The sequence below is a fragment of the Rhinopithecus roxellana genome, chromosome 1, assembly GCF_007565055.1.
Source record: "Rhinopithecus roxellana isolate Shanxi Qingling chromosome 1, ASM756505v1, whole genome shotgun sequence".
In the NCBI taxonomy this organism is placed as follows: domain Eukaryota; kingdom Metazoa; phylum Chordata; class Mammalia; order Primates; family Cercopithecidae; genus Rhinopithecus; species Rhinopithecus roxellana.
Window position 1 is genome coordinate 111696735 of NC_044549.1, and position 8902 is coordinate 111705636.

At 35.8% G+C, this 8902-nt stretch overlaps 1 pseudogene across 1 annotated transcript; it reads right to left on the minus strand.

Moving 5' to 3' along the window:
• Nucleotides 1-4457: 4457 nt before the first annotated feature.
• LOC104656366 lies at nucleotides 4458-5380 on the minus strand (annotated as a pseudogene). The gene has a single exon (XR_747120.2). The product of XR_747120.2 is annotated as a protein SET pseudogene (transcript).
• Nucleotides 5381-8902: the final 3522 nt, after the last annotated feature.

The window sequence follows — 8902 nt, forward strand, 5'->3', positions numbered from 1 at the left end:
GGTGAGAGGGCATCAACAAATGTCTTAAACATATTGCCGCAGCAGCACAGAGGAGAAATGCAAGGTGACCAAGTATATAACTCTTTCTAGTGATTGGAAAGGTAGGTAAGGATTCATGGAAACAGAATATCTGATGAAAGTTTTAAATGATAGGTAAATGTCCCCTATCTGTCATTATTTATAATTTAAGGCACTACAATTCTTATGCTTTCTTACCCAACCTTCCAAATACATACATATAGATATTTTATCAGATGGATAAAATTATGAAGGTTTTGAGAAATGCACAATTATAGCTGAAATCTTTAGGATAGTAGTGTCTTCAAAATATCAACTAAGCTAGAGGTACGTACTCAAGTTTCAGTGGTACCTGTGATAGCCTCTACGATAACTTGCTTCTCTGTTTCTGATAATATGCCTTTAAAAACAATGTCCTTTAGGGTTCAATGGACCATGAAATAGTTTCTGCAGAAGTACGCCTGGTGCCAGCACTGAGACAAACATTCATTTTGGCTGTCAGCTATAAGAACTTGGAAGAAATGAAGCACATTTATTATGTACTGATACATTCTGACTAGATAATCCTTTTTAGTTGGAGGCACTATAAAAGCCGTTTAGATTACAGTTGGTGAAATAGTAAAAAATAAAATTCAGTTGAGCTGCAACAGTTTTGCTTCCAATTTCACAGCCGAATAATTTCCTTTATAAAACTTTATTAAAAAGTTTTTCTGGCAATGAGTATATTATAAATAAATAATTTATAATATAGTAAAGTTAGATAAATCAATGAACCTTCAAAATGACAATTTTCTATGTTTTCAAAATGTGACAGTTGTAAGCGTTATATGTTCCATGGTTCAGTTAAGTAACTTAATTAATAAGGATTCACATTTTTATTAGCATGAAGGTGTAATTACAGTTAAATTTTTAAAAACTTTTTTAAAGGAAATGTTAAATAAACATCATTTGTGTTTATAACAGTGGAAAATAAATCCTAAATATTGACTTTTCAGTATTCTGAAATATTGAAATAATTAACTATTTCCCGTTTACCCATAATCTTTAAGTAAGTGATAAGTGTTATTAGAAGGTAAATAAAAGAGGACTAGATTAGCTTTTTAAGAGTAAAGTGTGGATTAACTTTTCAGGAGTTGAGTGTAGATATTTTAAACACAGTAAAGTAACAGGTTGACCTGATTTTCATCTTTTAAAAGAGAGACACATTTAGTTGTACTTTGTATTATAGGAGATATTTTAGACATTTGCTAAACAGTTGTGTTTTTAAATGGAAACTTCTTTGTCATTGCAGCACTATTCACAATAGCAAAGACATGGAATCAACCTAAATGCCCATCAATGAAAGACTGGATACAGAAAATGTGGTACATGTATACAATGGAATACTATGCAGCTGTAAAAAAGAATGGGATCATGTCCTTTGCAGGGACATGGATGGAGCTGGAGGCCATTATCCTTAGCAAACTAACACAGGAACAGAAAACCAATGTTACATGTTCTCACATACAAGTGAGAGCTAAAGGGTAAGAACACATGGAAACATAAAGGGGAACAACAAACGCTGGTGCCTTTCAGAGGGTGGAAGGTGGGAAGATGGAAGGACCAGAAAAAAATAACTAATGGGTACTAGGCTTACTACCTGTGTGATGCAATGATCTGTACAACAAAGCCCCATGACACAAGTTTACCTAGGTGACAAACCTGCACTTGTACCCTTGAACTTAAAATAAAAGTTTAAAAAGTGAATGGTTGATTAAAGGCAATATTTGTCATCTCTCTTCCTGATTTGAAGCACCTTAGAATCACACCCTGTGCTACGTTTATTCCAGTCATGTGTGAAAAAGCAATGGAGCTTAGAATGGCACCCAGGTATTCTGATCTGAAATGAGTAACGTACACGTGGTTCTACCTAGTGCATCTGCCATTTTTATAGCAACTCTCTCAGACTGTCACAAGTTACAACAGTATAGACTCACTCATCCTGATTATGCTCTACGGTGGATTCAGAGAACAATGGCAGCATTACAAAACTTGTCCAAATGTTTTGTCAGTTAAAGTCAATAGGAAACTCATCTGTATAATACAAGTTTTTTGTCTGATTGTTTCTTTACTTGTTATCACCTCATTGGAAAATGGCTGGATGATTTTAAACCAAATTTTGGAGAGTAAGTTTGGGATACCCTAGTTTGGAGTGCACACTATGTGACACTTTGAACATTTCTCTGAAGACCTCAGGCAATGCACCAGAAAGCTAACCATTCCTCAAAGAAGCCTATGTTGACAGTCACATGCACAGCTGTAGGCAGTGAGTAGTAGCAAGGATCTACTTATTTCACAATGGTTAATGATTACTGTAGTCAATGCCAGTGAGGCCCATTAACCCAAAGGAACTCACTTGCCATCACTTTCATAAACATGTCTTTCTATTAGTCTTATGGATATTAAGCTCTTTGAACTAAGGAATGAATTCTAATGAAAGAAAGTAAATATGCTTAAACACTTCTTAATTCATATGTGTATGTGTGTATATACATATATATATTTTTGATTATGTGTTTATAATGTAAACTCCAGCATATGAAATTACATTCCATATTTCATCAAATTTGAGATAATACAACGATTTTTACTTATCACTAAGAAAAAATGTTTTGTAATTAAACAATAATGTAATACTTTCTTATTTAAAAATTTTAATGGTATGCATTTGGGAAGATACATTTACAATTCATATAGATACAGATTTTTTTAAGTCACATACCATCATTTTGCATATTGTATTAATTTCTTACTGTTGTCATAATGAATTACCACAAACTTAATTATTTAAAACTACATGGATTTATCTTACAGTTCTGGAAGTCAGCAGGGCTGTGTTTTTCTGGAAGCTTTAGGGGTGAATTCATTTCCTTGGCTTTTTCAGCTACTAGAGGCTGCTGTATCCTTTGACTCACAGACTATTCCTTTATTTTAAAGCTTTCAGCAGAGTATCTTCAAATTTATCTCCCCCTCCTTCTTTGCCTCTCTCCTTCTCTTTCTCACTGTCCCTCTCCTCTGTCCCCATCACTTCTCTCCCCACTCTTAGATATGCTTGGATCATCGCATCAACTCCTCTGACTGATCATCCAGCCTTCTTCTTATAGGGAAGGACATTTGTGATCACATCCGGCCTTGGGTTCACACTGCTAATCCAGGATAATCCTCCCATCTCAGAATCCTTAACCTAATCACATCTGAAAAATCCCTTTTAACATTCAGGGTAACATATGTACAAGTTTTTTGGACTAGGATGTGGACATCTTTGAGTGCTATTATTTCATTTGTCACACATATATAAAAGGAAAAATAGAAGTGAAATATGTTAATTATTTTTTAGCAAAATTTTCATATGCAGAGGTTACTTTTAAAATGCTTACTTATAGGAAATATAAAAATTAAATACTGTACAATAACATATTACAAAGTAAACACCTGAGGCATGACGCACATAAAAATGAAATATTGCTTAGAAAAATCAAAAAGTTCCTCTTATGCCATCTCTGATGTATCTAAATCTATTCTTCCTCCTTCCGTCCCCAAAGAAGGCACTTTTCTGACTTATAAGACTGTTTCATAGTTTTGTCTGTTATGAATTTTATAGAAATTGAATAATATAGCATGAGTATGTTTATAGCTTCTTTGGCTTAAAATTATGTTTTTGAAATTAATATATTTTATGTGTGAGCTGTAGTTTAATTCATTTTCATCACAATACAATATTCCATTGATAGAATATAGCATATTTTATTTATCTGTTCTTTTTTTTTATCATTAGGAGAGAATTTATTTTTAAAAGTGTCATCTTAAACTGCAAGGATGTCTGTCAAATATCACAATTAAATATGCCAAAGGAGAAGCCATGTTGTCAAAATGCCCACTTAACCCACCCAAACATCTCAAACCCACCCTTTGCTGACCTTCTATAACCCCATTTTTTAAAGTTTTTTTTCTTTTTTTAAACAAGAGAAAGTAGATACATGTTGGTAAATGCTAACTGTCCATATTCACATAGAGACACAGTGTACTCTCTGAGCCCAATATACAGAGAAAGGAGGAAAAAAGTTCGAATTCTATGCACTACTACACAGGGGCCTAGCACCCTCCAGCTTCCAGCAGAGCGAAGGGAGCAGGATTTTCTTTTTTCCCACAGAGCTCGGTGGTGTTGATTCCATACAGTTTTTGTTGAGACAGGAAGGGATAAAAATGAACTTCGAACAGAAAGGGGTAGAGACTCTTTTCCCATTGTATTCTGCTCAAGGTATTTCCCCCCAAATAAGTTGAGAACCATGAGTAGAGAAAAGAGACCTCAAGAACAGGGCGACTGAGCACAAGAGGAAAAAAAAAAAAAAAAAAAAAAAAGACTGCAACTTGCTCCCGGGGACTGGAGGAAATTTTAAAAAAGGAAGGTTGGAATCCATCAGTGTTCTATTAGTCGTCTTCTCCTTCATCCTCCTCTCCTTCCTCTCCTTCATCATCATCTTCATCTTCTTCACCTTCATCCTCATCCCCTTCTTCATCAATATCTTCTAATCCTTCCTCCTCTTCATCATCATCATCATCTTCTCCTTCTCCTTTTTCATCATCCATATCAGTAACCAAGTAGTACTGTAATGGGTTTGGCCAAATATCATCTTTGATGACCTCTCCTAACTCATCAGCACCTGCATCAGAAAGGTCAGTAAAACCAGGTAAAGAAGCTCTCTGGTTCCTCATGCTGCCTCTTCCTGCTGGCTTTATTCTGCGTTTGACTTGAACGTTTCGTCAAATCCTTTCCAGATTTCCATTTGATTTCGGTGGACTTTGAAGATGGATCACCACTCTCATTCAGATGAAATTCTTTGGAGAGAAGTTTATTTTCAAAGTAAGGATTTTCATCAAAATAAAAATCTATTCTGTAACCTGATTTAATATCTTCAAATTCTGTCACTTCAACTCTGGTCAAATAATGCAGTGCCTCTTCGTCTTCCTCCCCAAGCAGTGCAGACACTTGTGGATGGTTGACAAATGTTGTTACCCAAAAATTTGGGATTTTGGAGATCAATTCTGACCTCTTCTGAAAAAATGGTTGGCGGAGTTTGTTATATTTCTGTTCTACTTTCAAAATCTCCTCACTGGCTTGTTCATTAAGTCTGTCTATTTCATTTTGTACTTCATCAATGTGTTCAATTGCTTCTTGCTGTTCTTTTTCTCCCTTCTTCGGCAAGCCTGCAGAGGCCGATGTCTCCTCCAGTCCCAGAGCAGGCGGTGGTCTTGGTTTCTTCTTTTGAGGCAGGAGTGGAGACTGGCGTTTAGGGGCCATGCTGTTAGGGAAGTCCTAGAACCAGACTACGAGTCTCCTCACCCGTCCGGAAGCAGGCTGAACACCTATTTATCTATTCTATAGTGGATGAACATTTTGGTTATTTTCTGTTTGAGAATATTATAAGTAATGCTTTTTTGAATAGTTAATTACATGTTTCCTGGGGCACAGGTATACATGTTTATGGGATATACACTTAGGGGTGAAAAAGCATGGTCATTGTCCATAAGTATATTCAATTTCAAGTGACACTGTCATGCGAATTTTTTTTTTTTTTTTTTTTTTTTTTTTTTTTTTTTTTTTGAGAGGGAGTCTCGCTCTGTCGCCCAGGCTGGAGTGCAGTGGCAGGATCTCAGCTCACTGCAAACTCTGCCTCCCGGGTTGACGCCATCCTCCTGCCTCAGCCTCCGGAGTAGCTGGGACTACAGGTGCCCGCCACCATGCCCGGCTAATTTTTTGTATTTTTAGTAGAGACGGGGTTTCACAGTGTTAGCCAGGATGGTCTGGATCTCCTGGCCTGGTGATCCGCCCACCTCAGCCTCCCAAAGTGCTGGGATTACAGGTGTGAGCCACCTGCGCTGGGCCTCTGTCATGCTAATTGCTAAAGTGATTAAAATATTTTTACTGACATAAATAGTTTTTGAAAGTTTTGTTTATTTTCTTCGCATTTTGTTATAAGTTTTATCAGTCTTTTTCAACTTACACATTGTGGTGTATGTGTAATAGTGTTCCCAATTAAACTAGTATTATATTTAAATTGGCATTTATTTTATTAGTAACGGATGAACACTTAAGCATATTTTCAGAATTTTTACTGGCTTTTTGAATATCTTTTTTGTGAAGGGTCTACTCAAGTATTTTGCCCATTTTTCTATTCAATTGTGTGTGTGTTTTAGTTTTATTTGTGGAAGTTGTTTTATGAATTCTGGATCTTAGTCCTCTGTTAATTACATGGATTGCAAATGTTTTGTCCCCTACTGTGTCTTACCTCTGTGTACTCTTAATTATGTTTTTTGATTAATGAACATTTTTAATTGTTTAATGTTTATCAATATTTTAATGATTTTTTGGTTTATTTCAATTGGAATATCTTTCACTATGCCAAATTCATAAATATAAAGTCTTAGAATTTTTTAAAAAATGTTATTTTCCACTTTTACTTAGGTCTGTATTCTGCCTGGAATTGATTTGCTATGTGAGTGGGATCAAGTTATTCATAAGGATACCTAATAGGCCCAGCACCATTTATCTGAATCCATGAAAAAGATATATTCCTCCATTTTTTTTTTAGTTATTTAATTATTTCCTTTAAAATGTTCTCTCTGTTGAGGTCTTTTAATATGTTCAGTAAGATATAAGGTAGTTTTCCCCACAGAATTTCCCTGTATTCCATTAAGAGCACTGCTAATACACCATTTCTTAAAAGACTATGCTACTTTTCTCTATCCAAGGCACTGACAATCATTACATTATGCAAGACTGGATGGAAGTACAAGGCCATGTTAAATCCAAACTGCTACATGGTCTGTGGAGATTAAAAGACATTATCTGTTTTTAGATATTAACATGTGAAAACATTTATGTTACAAAATTGGTAAAATTTATAATACAGAATGTAAATGTTCTTTACTTCCTTTCCCACTAACAATAGTTAGCATTAACTATTTACTGGTTAGTCTTTCAAATTTCAACCTCTGTATATTCTCCAATATTTGATATAATTTTTAATAATTACACAAAATGTATTGTGTAATACATAGGTTCTTTTACAATTTACTTCACTTGGATAATTTTTGGAGCTTATTCATGTGATTATGTGTGTATAGATAAATGCAATTCACTTTTAAAAGACAAATATAATGTTTTATTACATGTATATATTTATTTATTTATTTATTTTTTATTATACTTTAAGTTCTAGGGTACATGTGCATAACGTGCAGGTTTGTTACATATGTATACTTGTGCCATGTTGGTGTGCTGCACCCATCAACTCGTCAGCACCCATCAAGTCATCATTTATATCATGTATAACTCCCCAATGCAATTCCTCCCCCCTCCCCCCTCCCCCCTCCCCATGATAAGCCCCAATGTGTGATGTTCCCCTTCCCGAGTCCAAGTTTCCTCATTATAATCATAGTTTTTATGATGGGTATTATATATTTTTATTTATAAATTCTCTTGAGAACAGTTTCAGTTCTCCCACTATGTAAAATTACAAAATTAGAATACATGGAGCAGCTATTTGAAACTTTTGAATGGTAGGTAGCAGCTTGTGGGTGGGGGAAGAACACCAGAATTTGAAGTACCGTGGGGCCAATGGTGAGTTTACCACTTCCCCCATAGTATCCTTCTGCCCAAATCTCAGAAATGAACTGGGCTGCAGAGCACTCCAGCAGAAGCCACTCCAATTCTGGCTCGAGGTAGGAGACTCTACAAGCCCTGAGATATTGTAGAAATCTTCTTTTTATTTCCTCTGTCCCCTTACACCTAAGCCCTAGGCAATCCCGTGGAAGCACCCAATAATAGCTCTGAAGGAGAGGAACTTTTCTCTCTGCTCAATAGAGCAGCTGTTCCAGGAGGGAAGGTCCATTCCCTATTACTTTTTACTCTCTGTGTTCTATCACCGAATGATTGGTTTTTACTAAAATGACCACAGTAATATTTCAGGTCCCACTTGTTTTTCCAGAAAGCCACTCACTTCAAGAGGTAGAATTTATTTTTTCTAACCTTGAACCTGGGCAGGACAGGGTTTCCTGACCGCCTCTACAAACAGAATGTAGGGTAAGTAATGCTGCACTACTACAGAAGCTATATCATAAAAGAGGATGTGACTTTGGCTTATTTCTGTCTTTCTAATAGATTTCCCTGGAGCCCATTCATTATACCATGGAAGAAGCTCATTCTAGTCCACAGAGAGAGACAACATTCTAGTCCTCACATAGAAAGGAATGGAGATCTCCAGCAAAGGGTCAATATACATTTCCAGGTAAGTGAATGAATGAGCTTTCACGTGATTCCAGTCCCCGCCCTTTGTGTCTTTCAGATGAGACCTGAGACATCATGATGCAAAGACAATCTTCTCCTCTATGTTCTGTTCAAATCCCTTGCCCAGAGAGTCGGTGAGCATCACATTACTGATTTGTGGGTAATTTGATGAATTTTTTTTTTTTTTTTTTTTTTTTTTGCCATCATAGTATAGTATGTGCAATGCACAATTCCTTTTTCTGGAATAATTTAGCTTTTATTAAGGTATAGGCGGGATTATTATCAATGCCTTCTTTTACTCCTAATTTTTCTAGTAATGATGTTCTAAACTTTCAAAGAAACTTAAGTAAGTAAATCCCACTGGGCACGGTAGTGCAAGCCTGTACTGTCCCTGCTACTTGAGAGGTCAAAGTGGAAGGACAGCTTGAGCCTGGAGTTGGAGGCCAGCCTGGGCAACATAGTGAGGCCTCGTCTTTAAAATATTTTTTTTAACAAAAGAAAATCTCAAATGAGGCTTATAGTATATGTTATAATTATCTAGATTCCATAAGGGAGAAA